The sequence below is a fragment of the Eleutherodactylus coqui genome, chromosome 8, assembly GCF_035609145.1.
Source record: "Eleutherodactylus coqui strain aEleCoq1 chromosome 8, aEleCoq1.hap1, whole genome shotgun sequence".
Classification (NCBI taxonomy): Eukaryota; Metazoa; Chordata; class Amphibia; order Anura; family Eleutherodactylidae; genus Eleutherodactylus; species Eleutherodactylus coqui.
The window spans coordinates 43,146,935-43,168,765 of NC_089844.1; positions in this window are offsets into that span (position 1 = coordinate 43,146,935).

Below are 21,831 nucleotides of genomic sequence, written 5' to 3' on the forward strand. Positions count from 1 at the left end.
GAATTCCAAAGCTAAACATCAAAATTCAGCCGTCAATTTACATGGAGATCCGCATGCAGATTTAGCTCCATTTAGTGGGGCGAATCCACTGCAACCATCTCTTAGGGCGACTTCACACGGGCGCATGTGCGAAAATAGATGCAATAGTGCTTTAGCGCATTTTACTGTACTTTTTGCGCTGCCGGGAACGGTTCACAGACGCGGAGTCCACATTAGGTGATTTAAAAGGCTGTGCAGCCTAATTATTTCCCCCTACAGACTTCTATGGTGCCTTAGGTGTGCAAAAGCAGAAATTACCCAATTGAAAACAATGTGTTCTATTCTCTGTATGTTCGTGTTTTTTGTTTTTTTGTTTTGACAATGCAGATTCCAAAATCAGTTCATGGAAAAACCTGCGCTGTATGAGCAATGCCGCTGATTGCCATCGCATTCAATGAAATTCGGACACGTGTTTTGGTGAGGAATCTGCATCCAAAAATCTCCATGTGAATGGGACCTAACTACGACTCTGCAGTTAAAGCTGGTCACATGACTGACTGCAGCCGCTTTCCATAACTACATCATGAATAGTGAATGCAGCTTTGGATGTGACCGGAGAATGACCCACAAAGTCAGGATCAGTACAAGATAACTATTTAAAAAGTTTCTTGCCATTATCTGCAGCTATGCGCTGTGATGGGAGTCACATGACCCGTTTTGCGCCTTGACAGCATCTTGATTAGCCGTTAATTAGTAATATTTCACTTGTTGGTGATAGTTTTGTCTAGAATTTCGTGTTTTGTCATTCCGATGTGATTGTGTTTGTAACTCGTTAATAGTAATATACGGCCCATTCAATCTTCATTATAGAGATGCAGCCGCAGTCATAAAACATTACGCTACAATCAGTGCATAACACCCAGAAATGAGAGGAGATTTATGAAAATTACCAATTTCGTCTTTTCTGGAAGACTTTTTTTCTTATTTCCATGATTAGAAAAAAATATGCCCTTTTTTTTCCCAGACACAGCGCCATTCTAGTCTACAGGCAGTATTTGGAATTGCAACTGAGCCCTACTGCCTTGAATGATGAACCCCTATGTGAGGAAAGAACCTGAACAATAGTGCTGCTGTTTTTTTTCTAATCCTCATTCCACTCATATACATAATTGAAGTATTGTGTTTCCTTAAAACTCAAAAGAGGCACAGTGTCTTATTTTTGGGGGGTGTCTTATAATACCTAGCAGTCGGCGTTCAGGTCCCTCACGCTGGCCTGCGGCGCTGTTGCAGGCTGCTATTTCCTCTGGCACGCCGACAGAGCAGTTCTTCCTGGTAGTGGGGCTTGAATAACCCGCCTCCAGCAAGCAAATGCTCTGATTAGTTAATCGAGTGCCACATCAGCCAATGAGGGAATGGTGCTCAATTAAGCAATCACCACCTTTCGGTGTGCGGGCAGACGAGCGCATAAACGGCGCGTTTTTGCGACCAAACGTATATACGTGACCATCTGAGGCAATGGTTTCGAATGTATTCGTTCACATGGGCGATTTTACGGCGCGTAAAAACGGCAATTCGAAAAAAAACGGAACATATGCGACCGAAATACGCACCAACGCATATTCGATCGCCGAAAAGACCGTTTGCAAAGTAGGAACAAACGAAAATACGCTTTCTAGCTCTGGTCGTGATCGGTGAAAAACGATCGCTCGGGCGATTATACGTTGCGCTCGTGCGAACATAAATACGCCTACGCTCGTCTGCCCGCACCCTTCATTGAATGACATCATTGAATGGCTGTGATTGGTTAATCGAGCACTGGCTCTCATTGGCTGACGGTGCACTCGATTAACCAATTAGAGCAATAGCTTGCTGGAAGTGGGGTATTTAAGCCCCACTACCAGTAAGTAATGCTCTGTCGGCATGAAGGAGGACACAGAAGCCTGCAGCAGCGCTAGGGGTTATTTTCGGGGAGGGCTTATATTTCAAGCCCTCCACCCCAGAAATAATAATAGGCCTTATTATCGGGGAAACACGGTAGAAGACCGCAGGAGTTTGAAAACAGAGCATGGAGACTACGATAGAGACCTATGGTACGCAAATAAATGCACTTAAAAAAGGAAATGTGAATAAACCCGTTGAAATGAATGAGCATTTTCCGCATTTTGTGCATGCAAATGTTGCCTGCCAAATATGTTTGCAAATACGCCCGTGTAAAGGAGCCCTAATACAGGCCAAAACAGGACATGCTGCGATTTTTTTTGATGCGCGTAAAATACACATATGAAAAACGCATGTCTAAATATCCCAATGCAAATCAATTGGGGTTAGGCTGTCCGTATTACGCATGCCAGGGTTTGAACACACAGGCGTCTTAGTCACGCTGTGCGGTCGGGAAAATCCCATCCGCATAATGGGATGAAATGAAACCATTGATTTCAATGGTTTTGTTTCGTTAGTGGTATTCTTGCCCGTTAGTAGTACGGGTGAGAAAAAACAGGACTTGCCCTATTTTCCCACTTCTTGCGTGCACTGAAGAGACGTTTGAACAGCCCAAGAAGAAAAGAAAAAAACTCCATTCACGCACAACTATGCATTCACCTGCATGAATGAAGCCTTGTTAATGACCCTTTGAAGGCAACCATAATGCTGATGTGGCCCTTGGTGAAAATGCATTTGACGCCCCTGGTTAACCAAAGTGATCTGGACTTCGAAGATTTCCACCAACAATCTGGACTTATCATCCACCTCCTTATTATTCGATACTGAAGACCAGCACAGACATAACCGAAGCTCCTAGGAGACTACTTAATAAAAACAAGAAAATGCAGCCATTCTCATATGAATTCTTCATGCGGTTGTAGCGCTGACCTCAGGCCTCCGCTCTGACCTGGCACCGGCCGCTCACTGCCTACGTGGGCATCACTGGAGGGGAGCTATAATGAGGAGAAGAGGAAAATGCGGATTTATGGTGGACGTCTTTAGGGACATCTGGGAATATCTGGGCGGCCCCCCCCCCCAAGACATTTTTCTATCTGCTGGTGATTAGTAAAAATCGATTAGCCACCATATTTGCAGTTATTAACTTAGCCTTAACATTCAGCGAGCAGCAGATAACAGATTTTCTCCGGTGTGGCACGAGGTATTTTATCATTTGCATTTGAAAGCCATTCTTGTTTCTCCGGATGATTAGATCATTTATTTTAATGAAAAAATATGAAGGACAATTAAAAAATCTGGTTCCAGCTAAAGAGATTTAGAAATTAGGAATTCATTAAATTGTTAATCTGCGGTGAGAAGATCTGCCTGATTATGGAAATGGGAGGAAGAAAAAGCAATGCAAATCTAAAAGTAGCATCTGTTGCGGTTTGTCGGTCGCGACAGCGTTGTGGCATGATGGCCGCAACGCAAGCAAGATCTGTCACCTTGTTATGCAGGACAAGGGTTAATGCACAATGTGCAAAGACTGTTGGTTGCTGTCTTTCTATGCTGCATGGATACATGCTAAGGATTAGTGGTTCCTGGGAGAAGCTTAGGGGTGTGGTCCTCTGTTTGCTTTTCCAATCATCAGGTGTGGAGAGCTTTATATTCTTACCCCTCCCTTTGCTCACCGCTGCTTATTCAGTTCCATAGAGAAGTAGCTGGAGAGTGGTGTTCCTCTGTGCTTGGTGTATTGCTACTTCTATTTTCATTTTTTTATTGCTTTACTGTGTTGGGTCATCTCTCTGGGGGCACCTATAGGGACAATCAGGGCCCAGGAAGAAGACCATGGGGTCGCATTTATCAAGGCGATGACTCCGCTTTTAGCAGGGACTCTTCAACTTCCCAATAGATTAGGGCGAGGCTTCTTTTTCCCTGGAGTGGTGCTACTGATAAGCTTAGTGTGGTGTGCTACTATTTCCAGCAGTGTGTATGTTATCCTACGCCGTGCTGAGTGTGGTACTCTTGTGCCGTATGGGCTTTACATACCGCTTACATATTCCTGGTGTGGACCGTGTTAACAACTGCAGTAAGTGTGAACGTCACCCTGCGTCCATGCTGAGCATGGTGCTCGTGTGCCACACAGACATGACAGCATCCCTCATAAGGAGGTAGAGGGGAAATATTGATCTTGACCCTCATAACATCTACAGCTGTGTAACCACAGTTGATTTCTAGTCAAAGGTCACACCATTATTTTTTGCTATGGAAATGCTGTGAAATTTGCTATGGAATTTTATCCTGCAGAAAATTTGCAGCATTTCCACTATTCGTGAACAAACCCTAAGAGTCATTTTACATGAGAAGATGAGGTGCTGTTGACACTTGCTGATCAATAAGATCGGCGTTGATCAACTGAAGCATCATAAAAGCTGATTTTCACTTTATTAGGGCACGAACAATCATTCATACAATTGTTCGCCCCTCATAAGGCTTAATCACTGTCGGCAGCACATCGCCCGTTTCAAGCGGAGGGGGGGCGCCACTGACAACACTACCTTTTTCTGTTGCATAAAAGATGTGGTCACCTGATGAATGAGCTTTTGACTGTTCATTAGAGATGAGCGAGCACCAAAATGCTCGGGTGCTCGTTACTCGGGACGAAATTATCGCGATGCTTGAGGGTTCGTTTCGAGTAACGAACCCCATTGAAGTCAATGGGCGACCCGAGCATTTTTGTATATCGCCGATGCTCGCTAAGGTTTTCATTTGTGAAAATCGGGGTAATTCAAGAAAGTGATGGGAATTACACAGCAACGGATAGGGCAGGCGAGGGGCTACATGTTGGGCTGCATCTCAGTTCCCAGGTCCCACTATTAAGCCACAATAGCGGCAAGAGTGCCCCCCCCCCCCTCCCAACAACTTTTACTTTTGAAAAGCCCTCATTAGCAATGCATACCTTAGCTAAGCACCACACTACCACCAACAAAGCACAATCACTGCCTGCATGACACTCCGCTGCCACTTCTCCTGGGTTACATGCTGCCCAACCCCCGCCCACCCCCCCACCCCCCCCCCCGCACGACGCAGTGTCCACAGCGCACACCAAAGTGTCCCTGCGCAGCCTTCAGCTGCACTCATGCCAAACCACCCTCATGTCTATTTATAAGTGCGTCTGCCATGAGGAGGAACTGCAGGCACACACTGCAGAGGGTTGGCACGGCTAGGCAGCAACCCTCTTTAAAAGGGGCGGGGCGATAGCCCACAATGCTGTACAAAAGCAATGAGAAATATAATCCTGTGCCACCGCCATCAGGAGCTGCACACGTGGGCATAGCAATGGGGAACCTATGTGTCACACACTATTCATTCTGTCAAGGTGTCTGCATGCCCCAGTCAGAGCGCGGTTTTTTATAAATAGTCACAGGCAGGTACAACTCCGCAATGGGAATTCCGTGTGCACCCATACCATGGGTGGCTCCCTGGAACCCACCGGCGGTACATAAATGTATCCCATTGCATTGCCCATCACAGCTGAGGTAATGTCGTGCTTAATGCAGGTGGGCTTCGGCCCACACTGCATGCCCCAGTCAGACTGGGGTTCTTTAGAAGTGGACACATGCAGTTACAACTCCCTGTGGACCGACAGCATGGGTGGCTCCCTGGAACCCACCGGCGGTATATAAATATATCCCATTGCAGTGCCCAACACAGCTGAGGTAATGTCGTGCTTAATGCAGGTGGGCTTCGGCCCACATTGCATGCCCCAGTCAGACTGGGGTTCTTTAGAAGTGGACACATGCAGTTACAACTCCCTGTGGACCCACAGCATGGGTGGGTGCCAGGAAGCCACCGGCGGTACATAAATATATCCCATTGCAGTGCCCAACACAGCTGATGTAACGTCAGCTGTAATGCAGGTGGGCTAAAAATTTATTTGATTACACTGTAGGCGAGGGCCCCAAAAAATTGGTGTACCAACAGTACTAATGTACCTGAGAAAAATTGCCCATGCCTAACCAAGAGGGCAGGTGAAATCCATTAATCGCTTTGGTTAATGTGGCTTAATTGGTAACTAGGCCTGGAGGCAGCCCAGTAAAAATAAAAATTGGTTGAGGTGAAAGTTTCAACGCTTTAATGAGCATTGAAACGTATAAAAATTGTTTACAAAAATTATATGACTGAGCCTTGTGGGCCTAAGAAAAATTGCCCGTTCGGCGTGATTATGTGAGGTTTCAGGAGGAGGAGCAGGAGGAGGAGGGGGAATATTATACACAGATTGATGAAGCAAAAAGGTCTCCGTTTTTGTTGGTGATAGAGAACAATGCTTCCATCCGCGGGTGCAGCCTACGTATTGCTTAGGTATCGCTGCTGTCCGCTGGTGAAGAAGAGAAGTCTGGGAAAATCCAGGCTTTGTTCATCTTGATGAGTGTAAGCCTGTCGGCACTGTCGGTTGACAGGTGGGTACGCTTATCCGTGATGATTCCCCCAGCCACACTAAACACACTCTCTGACAAGACGCTAGCCGCAGGACAAGCAAGCACCTCCAGGGCATACAGCGCGAGTTCAGGCCACGTGTCCAGCTTCGACACCCAGTAGTTGTAGGGGACAGAGGCGTCACGGAGGACGGTCGTGCGATCGGCTACGTACTCCCTCACCATCCTTTTACAGTGCTCCCGCCGACTCAGCCTTGACTGAGGAGCGGTGACACAGTCTTGCTGGGGAGCCAGAAAGCTGTCAAAGGCCTTGGAGAATGGTCCCCTGCCTGCGCTGTACATGCTGCCTGATCTCTGCGCCTCCCCTGCTACCTGGCCCTCGGAACTGCGCCTTCGGCCACTAGCGCTGTCGGATGGGACGTTTACCATCAGTTTGTCCACCAGCGCCCCGTTGTATAGCATCATTCTCGAACCCCTTTCCTCTTCGGGAATGAGAGTGGAAAGGTTTTCCTTATACCGTGGGTCGAGCAGTGTGTACACCCAGTAATCCGTAGTGGCCAGAATGCGTGTAACGCGAGGGTCACGAGAACGGCATCCTAACATGAAGTCAGCCATGTGTGCCAGGGTACCTGTACGCAACACATGGCTGTACTCACTAGGAAGATCACTTGCAGGATCCTCCTCCTCTGGCCATACACGCTGAAAGGATGACAGGCAAGCAGCATGTGTACCCTCAGCAGTGGGCCAAGCTGTCTCTTCCCCCTCCTACTCATGCTCCTCCCCCTCCTCCTCCTCCTCCTCCTCAATGCGCTGAGATATAGACATGAGGGTGCTCTGACTATCCAGCGACATACTGTCTTCCCCCTCCTCCGTTTCCGAGTGCAAAGCGTCTGCCTTTATGCTTTGCAGGGAACTTCTCAAGAGGCATAGCAGAGGAATGGTGACGCTAATGATTGCAGCATCCCCGCTCAGCATCTGGGTAGACTCCTCAAAGTTTCCAAGGACCTGGCAGATGGCTGCCAACCAGGCCACTCTTCTGTAAATAATTGAGGAGGCTGACTCCCACTGCGCCGCCCATGTTGGAGTTGGTATTCCGCAATAGCTCTACGTTGCTCATAGAGTCTGGCCAAAATGTGGAGCGTAGAGTTCCACTGTGTGGGCACGTCGCACAGCAATCGGTGCACTGGCAGATGAAACCGATGTTGCAGGGTCCGCAGGGTGGCAGCGTCCGTCTTGGAGTTGCAGAAATGTGCGCTGACCCGGCGCACCTTTCCGAGCAGGTATGACAAGTGTGGGTAGCTTTTCAGAAAGCGCTGAACCACCAAATTAAACACATGGGCCAGGCATGGCACGTGCGTGAGGCTGCCGAGCTGCAGAGCCGCCACCAGGTTAAGGCCGTTGTCACACACGACCATGCCCGGTTGGAGGCTCAGCGGCGCAAGCCAGCGGTCGGTCTGCTCTGTCAGACCCTGCAGCAGTTTGTGGGCCGTCTGCCTCTTATCTCCTAAGCTGAGTAGTTTCAGCATGGCCTGCTGACGCTTGCCCACCGCTGTGCTGCCATGCTGCGCGACACCGACTGCTGGCGACGTGCTGCTGCTGACACATCTTGATTGCGAGACAGAGGTTGCGTAGGAGGAGGAGGAGGGTGGTTTAATGGAGGAAGCATACACCGCCGCAGATACCACCACCGAGCTGGGGCACGCAATTCGGGGGGTGGGTAGGACGTGAGCGGTCCCAGGCTCTGACTCTGTCCCAGCCTCCACTAAATTCACCCAATGTGCCGTCAGGGAGATATAGTGGCCCTGCTCGCCTGTGCTTGTCCACGTGTCTGTTATTAAGTGGACCTTGGCAGTAACCGTGTTGGTGAGGGCGCGTACAATGTTGCGGGAGATGTGGTCGTGCAGCGCTGGGACGGCACATCGGGAAAAGTAGTGGCGACTGGGAACCGAGTAGCGCGGGGCCGCCGCCGCCGCCATCATGCTTTTGAAAGCCTCCGTTTCCACAAGCCTATACGGCAGCATCTCCAGGCTGATCAATTTGGCAATGTGCACGTTTAACGCTTGAGCGTGTGGGTGCATGGCGGCGTACTTGCGCTCGCGCTCAAACAGTGGAGCTAGCGATGTCTGGACGCTGCGCTGAGAGACATTGCTGGATGGGGCCGAGGACAGCGGAGGTGAGGGTGTGGGTGCAGGCCAGGAGACGGTAGTGCCTGTGTCCTCAGAGGGGGGTTGGATCTCAGTGGCAGGTTGGGGCACAGGGGGAGAGGCAGTGGTGCAAACCGGAGGCGGTGAACGGCCTTTGTCCCACCTTGTGGGGTGCTTGGCCATCATATGCCTGCGCATGCTGGGGGTGGTGGCTCCCCAGCTGATCTTGGCGCGACAAAGGTTGCACACCACTGTTCGTCGGTCGTCAGGCGTCTCTGTGAAAAACTGCCACACCGTTGAGCACCTTGACCTCTGCAGGGTGGCATGGCGCGAGGGGGCGCTTTGGGAAACAGTTGGTGGATTATTCGGTCCGGCCCTGCCTCTACCCCTGGCCACCGCACTGGCTCGGCCTGTGCCCACACCCTGACTTGGGCCTCCGTGTCCTCGCCCGCGTCCACGTCCTCCAGGCCCACCCCTACCCCTCAGCATGGTGTATTACCAGTAGTGCAGAAACAGAACGCTGTAATTAAATGTGCCGCTTATTGGCCTGTGGTTGGAGGTTGACTTTGCTTATGGACCGCCAGGAAATAATTTTTCGCAAGCCTGCTGTAACACTTAGCTGGCTGCGTATGAATTTGGAGGACTACTACACCCAGCAGAGACCCAGAACACTGAGGACAGTCACATGCAGCCCAAATAGATTTTTTCCCCCAAATGTTTTTGCAAAGCCCCACTGCCTATATTCAATCAATATGTCTTCTGTCCCTGCCTCACCGCTACTGGCCCTGGAGTATGTCAAAGAACTGCAGAGTGTTGCACTGTGGACTGCAATACAGCGGTGATTTAACAGCCACCACAGAGCCAGGAAATAATTTTGCGCAAGCCTGCTGTAACACTTAGCTGGCTGCGTATGAATTAGGAGGACAACTACACCCAGCACAGACCCAGAACACTGAGGACAGTCACAGGCAGCCCAAATAGATTTTTTTCCCCAAATGTTTTTGCAAAGGCCCACTGCCTATATTCAATCAATATGTCTTCTGTCCCTGCCTCACCACCACTTCTGGCCCTGGAGTATTACTGCAGGGCGCAATGCTCTGCACGGCCGATATACCGTGTGCAACACTGCAAAAAGCAGCCTCTACAGTACTGCACACGGTTAGATGTGGCCCTAAGAAGGACCATTGGGGTTCTTGAAGCCTAAAATACTCCTAACGCTCTCCCTATAGCAGCTCCACCAAGATAGCACTTTCCCTCCTCTATGTCAGAATGCATCTGTGGCGAGCCGCGCGAGGGGCCGATTTTTATACTCTGGTGACACCTGATCTCCCCAGCCACTCACTGCAGGGGGGGTGGTATAGGGCTTGAACGTCACAGGGGGAAGTTGTAATGCCTTCCCTGTCTTTGTATTGGCCAGAAAAGCGCGCTAACGTCTCAGAGATGAAAGTGAAAGTAACTCGAACATTGCGTGGTACTCGTCATGAGTAACGAGCATCTCAAACACGCTAATACTCGAACGAGTATCAAGCTCGAACGAGTACGTTCGCTCATCTCTACTGTTCATTGTTTCATTGGTAGCACCATTTCGACGATCATGATTGAGCATAATTCCTAACATTCCTAAGCACATAGTGGAAAGTCCGCATCAAATTCCACAGCAAAAAAACACATCAAAATCCACAGATTTTGAGGCCAATTTTGCAGCAAATATGCAGCAGACTTCACCCCTTTAATGAAAAGCTGAAATCTCATGGGATCATAGACTGGTAGAGTTGGAAGGGACCTCCAGGGTCATCGGGTCCGACCCCCTGCTCAGTGCAGGATTCACTAGCTTATCCCAGACAGATATCTGTCCAGCCTTTGTTTGAAGACTTCCATTGAAGGAAAACTTTTTTTTAGAAATTTCTTAAAAAGGGGTTATGCCAAGAGCACAACTCATATTCATATGCAGGGGAATGCATAATTGGCATAGTTTTCCCTGTCAATATCAGCTGATTGCTGAATATGGAAGTAGAGTAATCAGTTGTGGCTCCAGCCCCTGCATTGTGGGAAGTGTATGTGTATTCGTGCAACCTCTTTAAGTTCCTTGTAGAAATACCATGTTTGTGTAACATTTTTAGTTTAGACTATTGTTCGAGCACAGACAAGTGTGCTAAGGTATATCTTACAGGTCCTAATTAACTCCTTCCCGCTCCAGGACGTACATTTACGTCCTGGAGCATCAGGGTATGTGTGAAGAGAGATTGTGGGGTTTATTACAGCTGACGCCCGTGGGTAATAGCTGCTATCGGCTGCGATCACGGCTATTAACCCTTTAAATGCCACTGTCAATTCTGACAGCGGCATTTAAATACCACAAACGATGTTCGGAGGTCCCGTACAGCTCCCTCGTGCCATATCTATAATTAAAAAATCTAAATAATAAAATAAAAATATATATCTGGTATCGTCACATCCGTAAAAGTCCGATCTATCAAAGTATCACATTATTTACTGCGCACAGAGAATGTCGTCTGAAAAAAGAAAAGAACGCCAGAAATGCACTTTCAGTCACCGTCTCCCAGAAAAAACGCAATAAAAAGCGATCAAAAAGTCGTATGTATTCCGAATTGGTACTAACGGAAACTACAAGATATCCCGCAAAAAATGAGCCCTCGCTAAACTACGTTGACGGAAAATTTAAAAAGTAATTGTGCGCACAAGATAACCGCAGAAAATATTTAAAAAAAAATTAAATGTCTTTGAAAAAAAAAAAGTAGAACAGTAAAAAAAAAAAACTATACAAGTTTGGTATCTTAGTAATTGTACTGACCCATAGAATAAAGTTATTATGTCACTTTTGTTGCAGTTTGTGCACCGTAGAAATAAGATGCACTGAAGAATGGCGGAATATCGTTGTTTTTTCATTTTACTCCACTTAAAGTTTTTTACAATTTTGTTCCTACAGTTTATGGTACTTTAAATAGCACAATACGACTTGTCCCACAAAAAACAAGCATTCATACACCGACGTCGATGGATAAACGAAGGAGTTACGATTTTTTTAAAGTGGTGAGGAAAAAACTAAAATGGAAAAAAAAAGGGGGCCGCATCATTAAGGGGTTAAAATGTATTAAATATATGTGGGCAGCTCTGGGAAGCAACACATTACACAGTCAGGTAATGAGAAACTTCCCAAAGTTGCTCACATATACTTTATACATTTTAATTAGGACTCGTAAGATATATCTTAGCACACTTGTCTGTGCTTTAACTGTCAGGGTACCAGGGAAAGCAGGTGTCAGGGGTCCCTGCAACGTAGCCCACAACCCCTGTCCCTGCCTACTTGCCTCCACTCCTGACTAACCCCAGGAGGGCAACTGGGCGACGGTCCCTACACTGGCTAGGGGAATGCTGGGGAAAACCACAATCCCTGGAAACAAATGGACAGACAAACAGACAACCAGAGCAAGGGAAAACAAGGGAAAACAGCAAACCAGTCCACGAGCAAGCCAAAGGTCAAGCACAAAAAGTCAGTCTGGAAAATGCAGTACAGGCAGGAGGAGACGAAATCAGGTCAGGGGAAAAGCTGAGGTCAATACACTAATAATCAGGAATGCAGAGTAATGCTGGTGAGTGAAAGGAAGCCTATTCAAACACTGGCAGTGTCAGGAAGCAACTGAGGGGTTTAAATGCTGTCAGAGCTCCCGCCCCATCATGTGATTGAGGCGGAGCACCTGACAGCAGCAGGATAATTAGAGAGTGCTGGGAGAACCTCCCTCAGCACTATCAGACCCAACTAGGTCAGAGGAGATACAGCAGGTTGCCATGGCAACAGGAACGCGGTGCCGGGCAGCAGCCGCCACATTCCTAGCACCTCTATGCCGTATAGGAGGCGAGAGGCCAGGAGTGGTGACCAGCACCGGAGTCCCCCTGTACTGCACACCCGCTGCCGGGGCGACAGTGTCAGCCATTCAGGCATGGCAACCCCTAACATTAACATTATTGATGCCCAACGTGGGGCGAAAGCAAAACTTTGGCAGACACTGGACCCATTGAGAGTGGCACCTGGCTAACTGGTCAAGAATGGATAAGAAAAAGGCCTATGGTAAGAAACTTTTCTTACAAAATACATCCATTCTTGACCTATGGCTGTTGCCTCCCTGCTGCCAGTGGAAGGGTATGGGCTGTTGTGCTAAGCATTCGTTGCAAAGAACTTGAGAGAAGGTATATCTTGCCGTAGTATTTAGGAGCCATAAGATAAACCTTAGCACACTTTTTCTATGCTCTAACATTTTTGGCGCCCCACGTTGGGCACCAATAATGTTAAAGCACAGATAAATGGGCTAATGTATATCTTACCAGTCCTAATTAAAATGTATTAATGACCTGCAAACAGGTCAGAGAAGCAACACATTACACAGGCAGGCAATGAGAAAGTTCCTCTTTTTTAGAGATAAAATATAAAACAATTATTTGTTTGCATATTGATTACTCCATCACTGTCCTCTACTGAATAGAAACTCTAAAAGTAAAAGTCTGCTTCGCTAACGTCAAGGCCGCACATAGGCGGTCATGTGGACGTTTCAACCTTTCATATCATTGCTAGTCTTGGAAAGTTAACTTTTTACTTTTAGAGTAAGATGGGAGAAGTCTGTGTATATTTATATATGGTGGGTGGTTAGGTGACCAAAAGAATCTCAGTATCTCCCAAAAATGAAAAATGCCCATCATCTCCTAGATCAGTGTTTCTCAACTCCAGTCCTCAGGACCCCCCAACAGGACATGTTTTCAGGATATCCTATAATAAGTACACCTGTGTCAATGTCTGAGGCACCGACAATAATTACATCACCTGAGCAATACTGAGGAACTCCAGAAAACATGACCTGTTGAGGGGTCCCTGAGGACTGGAGTTGAGAGTTGAGAAACACTGTCCTAGATCTTTGTATTTATATTTCATCACCAATGCATATTTTAATATAAAGAATATAAATGCACGGGTCAGGTTGGAGCATAGCTACCCATCTACAACCCACTCTAAAAAACATCCTCACTTCTATAAGGCCTACAAGATATAGAGAACAGGTGCCAACTGGATCTTCTTATACCTCTATTCGGCGAGTGCTGCTTTGACCATTGGAAAAAAAGGTGGATCTGCACAAGAGTCCCTTGCAGCAGCACAAATTTCAACTGTATCTGTATCCTTAGGTCACAGATGCAGTGGAAAAGCATTGAGGAGGTTAAAAATATTAAAAAGGTATACTAACTAGAGATGAGCGAACGTACTCGTCCGAGCTTGATATTCATGCGAATATTACGGTGTTCGGGATGCTCGTTACTCGTAACGAGTACCACGCAGTGTTCCGGTTACTTTCAGTTTCCTCTCTGAGACGTTAGCGCGCTTTTCTGGCCAATTGAAAGACAGGGAAGGCATTACAACTTCCCCCTGTGACGTTCAAGCCCTATACCACCCTCCTGCTGTGAGTGGCTGGGGCGATCAGATGTCACCCGAGTATAAAAGTCGGCCCCTCCCGCGGCTCGGCTCAGATGCCGTGTGAGTTAGTGAGGGAAAGTGCTGTTCTATTGGAGTTGCTGTAGGGAGAGTGTTTGTAGTGAGTGTAGGCTTCAAGAACCCCAACGGTCCTTCTTAGGGCCACATCTACGTGTGTGCAGGCTGCTGTTATCAGTGGAAATTTTTTTTTTTCTCAAAATCGGCAGTGCAGAGCATTGCACCCGGTATTAGGGACAGAAGTGGTGCTTAGGCAGGGAGAGTGTTAGGAGTGAGTGTAGCCTTCAAGAACCTCAACGGTCCTTTCTAGGGCCAAATTTAACCGTGTGCAGTACTGTGCTGGCTGCTGTTAGCAGTGTTGCATTTTTTTTTTCTTCTAAAAATCGTCTGTGCAGAGCATTGCACCCTCCATTGATACTACAGGGACAGAATTGTGTAGGCAGGGCCACAACACAGTTATTGTTCATTGAATACACGCAGTGGGGCCTTCCCTTTGCAAAAAAGCGAAAAAATTATATTTGGCCTGCCTGTGTCAGTCCTAAGGTCTCCGTGTACGTGTGTGCTGCGTGGAGAACGTACAAAAATCAGACGCAACCAGCTACGGTTTACTGCAGGCTTGCGCCATTGTCTTTCCTGACTGGCAAATACCTGCTCTGCCAGAGTTAATAACTCTGCTACACTAAAGTTGTGTGACACTTTTTCAGGGCCACACCACAGTTATTAAACGTATTGTTCATTGAATATCCGCAGTGGGGCCTTCCCTTTGCAAAAAAGCGAAAAAATTATATTTGACCTGCAGGCTTGCGCCAATTTATTTCCTGCCTGGGAAATCAAATCACTGGTAATACAGCATGCTGAGGGGTAGGGGTAGGCCTAGAGGACGTGGACGCGGCCGAGGACGCGGAGGGCCAAGTGAGGGTGTGGGCACAGGCCGAGCTCCTGATCCTGGTGTGTCGCAGCCGACTGCTGCGCGATTAGGAGAGAGGCACGTTTCTGGCGTCCCCACATTCATCGCCCAATTAATGGGTCCACGCGGGAGACCTTTATTAGAAAATGAGCAGTGTGAGCAGGTCCTGTCCTGGATGGCAGAAAGTGCTTCGAGCAAGCTATCATCCACCCAGAGTTCTGCGCCGTCCAGTGCTGCAAATCCGAATCCTATGTCTGCTGCTCCTCCTTCCTCCCAGCCTCCTCACTCCACTACAATGACACATGCTCAGGAGCGGGAACACTCCCAGGAACTTTTCTCGGGCCCCTGCTGAGATTGGGCAGCAGTGGTTCCTCTACCACCAGAGGAGTTTATCGTCACTGATGTTCAACCATTGGAAAGTTCCCGGGGTCCGGGGGATGAGGCTGGGGACTTCCGGCAACTGTCTCAAGACCTTTCAGTGGGTGAGGAGGACGATGACGATGAGACACAGTTGTCTTGCAGTGAGGTAGTAGTAAGGGCAGTAAGTCCGAGGGAGCAGCGCACAGAGGATTCGGAGGAAGAGCAGCAGGACGATGAGGTGACTGACCCCACCTGGTGTGCAACGCCTACACAGGACAGGTCTTCAGAGGGGGAGGCACGGGCAGCAGCAGGGCAGGTTGCAAGAGGCAGTGCGGTGGCCAGGGGTAGAGGCAGGGCCAGACCGAATAATCCACCAAGTGTTTCCCAAAGCGCCCCCTCGCGCCATGCCACCCTGCAGAGGCCGAGGTGCTCTAAGGTCTGGCAGTTTTTCACAGAGACGCCTGACGACCGACGAACAGTGGTGTGCAACCTTTGTCGCGCCAAGATCAGCCGGGGAGCCACCACCAACAGCCTGACCACCACCAGCATGCGCAGACATATGATGGCCAAGCACCCCACAAGGTGGGACGAAGGCCGTTCACCGCCTCCAGTTTGCACCGCTGCCTCTCCCCCTGTGCCCCAACCTGCCACTGAGATACAACCCCCCCTCTCAGGACACAGGCACGACCGTCTCATGGCCTGCACCCACACCCTCACCTCCGCTGTCCTCGGCCCAATCCAGCAATGTCTCGCACCGCACCGTCCAGCCGTCGCTAGCGCAAGTCTTTGAGCGGAAGCGCAAGTACGCCGGCACGCACCCGCACGCTCAATCGTTAACCGTCCACATTGCCAAATTTATCAGCCTTGAGATGCTGCCGTATAGGGTTGTGGAAACGGAGTCCTTCAAAGCTATGATGGCGGCGGCGGCCCCGCGCTACTCAGTTCCCAGTCGCCACTACTTTTCCCGATGTGCCGTCCCAGCCCTGCACGACCACGTCTCCCGCAACATTGTACGCGCCCTCACCAATGCGGTTAGTGGCAAGGTCCACTTAACTACGGACACGTGGACAAGCACAGGCGGGCAGGGCCACTACATCTCCCTGACGGCACATTGGGTGAATTTAGTGGAGGCTGGGACAGAGTCAGAGCCTGGGACCGCTCACGTCCTACCCACCCCCAGAATTGCGGGCCCCAGCTCGGTGGTGGTATGTTCGGCGGTGTATGCTTCTTCCACTAAAGCACCCTCCTCCTCCTCATTCTCTGTCTCGCAATCTAGATGTGTCAGCAGCAGCAGGACGTCGCCAGCAGTCGGTGTCGTGCGGCGTGGCAGCACAGCAGTGGGCAAGCGTCAGCAGGCCGTGCTGAAACTACTCAGCTTAGGAGATAGGAGGCACACGGCCCACGAACTGCTGCAGGGTCTGACAGAGCAGACCGACCGTTGGCTTGCGTCGCTGAGCCTCCAACCGGGCATGGTCGTGTGTGACAACGGCCGTAACCTGGTGGCGGCTCTGCAGCTCGGCAGCCTCACGCACGTGCCATGCCTGGCCCACGTCTTTAATTTGGTGGTTCAGCGCTTTCTGAAAAGCTACCAACGCTTGTCAGACCTGCTCGTAAAGGTGCGCCGGCTCTGCGCACATTTCCGCAAGTCCCACACGGACGCTGCCACCCTGCGCACCCTGCAACATCGCTTTAATCTGCCAGTGCACCGACTGCTGTGCGACGTGCCCACACGGTGGAACTCTACGCTCCACATGTTGGCTAGGCTCTATGAGCAGCGTAGAGCTATAGTGGAATACCAACTCCAACATGGGCAGCGCAGTGGGAGTCAGCCTCCTCAATTCTTTTCAGAAGAGTGGGCCTGGTTGGCAGACATCTGCCAGGTCCTTCGAAACTTTGAGCAGTCTACCCAGGTGGTGAGCGGCGATGCTGCAATCATTAGCGTCACCATTCCTCTGCTATGCATCTTGAGAACTTCCCTGCAAACCATAAAGGCAGCCGCTTTGCGCTCGGAAACAGAGCCGGGGGAAGACAGTATGTCGCTGGATAGTCAGAGCACCCTCCTGTCTATATCTCAGCGCATTCAGGAGGAGGAGGAGGAGCATGAGGAGGATGAGGAGGAGGGGGAAGAGACAGCTTGGCCCACTGCTGACGATACCCATGCTGCTTGCCTGTCATCATTTCAGCGTGTATGGCCTGAGGAGGAGGAGGAGGAGGAGGATCCTGAAAGTGATCTTCCTAGTGCGGAGAGCCATGTGTTGCGTACAGGTACCCTGGCACACATGGCTGACTTCATGTTAGGATGCCTTTCTCGTGACCCTCGCATTCAATGCATTCTGGCCACTACGGATTACTGGGTGTACACACTGCTCGACCCACGCTATAAGGAGAACCTTCCCACTCTCATTCCCGAAGAGGAAAGGGGTTCGAGAGTGCTGCTATACCACAGGACCCTGGCGGACAAACTGATGGTAAAATTCCCATCCGACAGCGGTAGTGGCAGAAGGCGCAGTTCCGAGGGCCAGGTAGCAGGGGAGGTGCGTAGATCGAGCAGCATGTACAGCCCAGGCAGTGCAACAGTCTTTAAGGGCCTGGACAGCTTTATGGCTCCCCAGCAAGACTGTGTCACCGCTCCCCAGTCAAGGCTGAGTCGGCGGGAGCACTGTAAAAGGATGGTGAGGGAGTACGTAGCCGATCGCACGACCATCCTCGGTGACGCCTCTGCCCCCTACAACTACTGGGTGTCGAAGCTGGACACGTGGCCTGAACTAGCGCTGTATGCCCTGGAGGTGCTTGCTTGTCCTGCGGCTAGCGTCTTGTCGGAGAGAGTGTTTAGTGCGGCTGGGGGAATCATCACAGATAAGTGTACCCGCCTGTCAACCGACAGTGCCGACAGGCTAACACTCATCAAGATGAACAAAGCCTGGATTTCCCCAGACTTCTCTTTTCCACCAGCGGACAGCAGCGATACGTAAGCAATACGTAGGCTGCACCCGCGGATGGAAGCTACGTTCTCTCTCACCATCCAAAACGGGGACATTTCTGCTTCATCAATCTGTGTCTAATATTCCTCCTCCTGCTCCTCCTCCTGAAACCTCACGTAATCACGCTGAACGGGCAATTTTTCTTAGGGCCACAAGGCTCACTCATAATTTTTCTAAACAATTTTTATATGTTTCAATGCTCTTAAAAGCGTTGAAACTTTAACTGGAACCGATTTTTAGTTAAACTGGGCTGCCTCCACTTAAGCCACATTAACCAAAGCGATTAATGGGTTTCACCTGCCCTCTTGGTTGGCCATGGCCAATTTTTTTGATGTACATTAGTACTGTTGATTCAGCAATTTTTGTGGGCCCTCGCCTACAGTGTAATCAAAGGAATTTTTAGCCCACCTGCATTACAGCTGACGTTACATCCGCTGTGTTGGGCAATGCAATGGGATATTTCTGTGTACCGCCGGTGGCTTCCTGGCACCCACCCATGCTGTGGGTCCACAGGGAATTATAAATGCATCTGTTTCCACTTGTAAAGAACCCCAGTCTGACTGGGGCATGCAGTGTGGGCCGAAGCCCACCTGCATTAAGCACAACATTACTACCTCAGCTGTGTTGGGCAATGCAATGGGATATTTCTATGTACCGCCGGTGGCTTCCTGGCACCCACCCATGCTGTGGGTCCACAGGGAATTATAAATGCATCTGTTTCCACTTGTAAAGAACCCCAGTCTGACTGGGGCATGCAGTGTGGGCCGAAGCCCACCTGCATTAAGCACGACATTACTACCTCAGCTGTGTTGGGCAATGCAATGGGATATTTTTGTGTACCGCCGGTGGGTTTCAGGGAGCCACCCATGCTGTAGGTGCACACGGAGTTTAACCTACATGTGTCCACTTGTAAAGAACCCCAGTCAGACTGGGGCATGCAGTGTGGGCCGAAGCCCACCTGCATTAAGCACGACATTACTACCTCAGCTGTGTTGGGCAATGCAATGGGATATTTTTGTGTATCGCCGGTGGGTTCCAGGGAGCCACCCATGCTGTCGGTCGACAGGGACTTCACAATAGGGAGTTGTACCTGCCTGTGTCTATGAATTAAAAAGCCCGGTCTGACTGGGGCATGCAGAGACACCTTGACAGAATGAATAGTGTGTGGCACATAGGTTCCCCATTGCTATGCCCACATGTGCAGCTCCTGATAGCGGTGGCACAGGATTCTATTTCTCATTGCTTGTGTACAGCATTGTCGGCTATCGCCCCGCCCCTTTTAAAGAGGGTCGCTGCCTAGCCGTGCCAACCCTCTGCAGTGTGTGCCTGCGGTTCCTCGTGATGGCAGACGCACTTCTAAATAGACATGAGGGTGGCGTGGCATGAGGGCAGCTGAAGGCTGCGCAGGGACACTTTGGTGTGCGCTGTGGGGGGGAGGGGGGGGGGTTGGGCAGCATGTAACCCAGGAGAAGTGGCAGCGGAGTGTCATGCAGGCAGTGATTGTGCTTTGTTGGAGGTAGTGTGGTGCTTAGCTAAGGTATGCCATGCTAATGAGGGCTTTTCAGAAGTAAAAGTTTTTGGGAGGGGGCGGAGCCCACTCTTGCCACTATTGTGGCTTAATAGTGGGACCTGTGAACTTGAGATACAGCCCAACATGTAGCCCCTCGCCTGCCCTATCCGTTGCTGTGTCGTTCCCATCACTTTCTTGAATTGCCCAGATTTTCACACAAGGAAACCTTAGCGAGCATCGGCGAAATACAAAAATGCTCGTGTCGCCCATTGACTTCAATGGGGTTCGTTACTCGAAACGAACCCTCGAGCATCGCGAAAAGTTCGTCCCGAGTAACGAGCACCCGAGCATTTTGGTGCTCGCTCATCTCTAATACTAACCTATTATGTGTCTCTTGTGCTTCGCTTTCGATTCGCTTCCCGGTCTGGTGGTCAATCAGTCTCAGCACCAGTTGATGCCAGTGATTGGCTGCAGTGGTCATATGCTTAGATTGGTATGTGACTGCTGAACCCAGAGGAGAGGGGAGACTGTGGGAAAACCTGTAGCCTGTTCAGCCTGGATTAGACGAGTATGAGTCTGAAGTTGGTGGCTGGGCATGTTTGGCAGTGCTCCATTAACTTTATTGAGACATCTGGAGATTACCAAACTCTGGAACACCGCTTTCTGCAGTAGGTGACATAGAAATTATTGGAGTGGTGGTGTGCACACATGGCCACTGCTGTCAAAAACGTCAGGGCTTGCGGGAGTAATTTCTTAGGATGGGTGATCTTGCTAATATGGGAAGACACTCTTAATCATTTCTTAGTGATATCTACTTCTGGAAAAGCAGAGTGATAATCAGTCTATTATGCCCTACAGAAATAATCACCCAACTTTCTAGGAGCCCGTAATGAAAAATTTGCCTAGTGTTGGATTGCTGTATCTTGGGCTCACCAGAGAAAACAACCCTTCCTGACACATCTAGTCCTAAGTGCATTATGAGCAATGTTAAGCACATTTTTAAAAGGTTTGGTTGGTTTACTGAACTTCAGCCAAAAGTTTGGTTTGGTCCAAATTAGTGCAAACTGAAGCTTTAATGCCTCTGAAACTGGTGAAAGAAGAAGGAATAAGAAGGAGGAAATGGAAAGAAGTATGAGCTTTTCTGATACCATTGCCCATACAGGACCCTACTGGTAAGTGATTAGCTTCAAATGGGATTGTCTTCTGTTGGGGCTCCACTATTGTGGAGACCGCAGAGGATCTTGTGGTTTTCCTGTGAGTCAATGTAATGCTGAGTACTTGTTCCAACCTGTAGATTGTGTGGTTCTGAAATGGGCCGGTCTAACCCTGTGTGCCATGATTCAGGAGTACAAGTTCTATCCGCCAGGTGACCCATTCTAGTGACTTCTGAAGCTACTGTACATTATTACTTTCTTTGATAGGAGTTAGATAAAAGCACATCCTCTTCCATAAAACTGATCTCAATACTCAATGAGGGTCTGGAGAAAGATTTCTAGAAGCAGCAGAGCTAGGGAGGTTGTTTCATGTCTGCACTGATGCGTTTCCAGGTCCCAGCACTGTGTATCTTTATTACACCTGCCACAATGTATCTCCGAGGTTGCCAAATGTTGCATCTTGCATTACTCACTGTCTACCTGGTCAGATGGAATTTACATAGTTCTTGAAATATCAGGGCTGAAGAGGATGTGATTCACAGGCTGCTAGGAACCTCTTCACAGCTCACTGCTCTGGGATCAAGGATTCGGGGAAACCATCAGCTGGGAAGTGCAATGCAGAAGTTACAGGAGATCAGATGTATTCAGGTATTATAGGGAGAGAAGCAGCTCTGTCCTCAAAATGCAAATGTGCAGGATGTCTTTTGCAGTTAAATATATGGAATAGACCATTAGCAGTTCAAAAAGCCGCCTGAGATAGGGGGTGTTAGGTTCATCTTTGGAGTGCCTTCTGCACCCTCGTATATTAGTGCTCTCAGCCAGAACTTTAAATTGCACTACCACTTTCAGGCACTAGGTGATGCAGAGACACCCCATCCGCAGAGATAAATTATAGAAGAGTGCACTTACAGGTATGTTCACATATCGCAGAAATGCTGTGAATTTTCCGCAG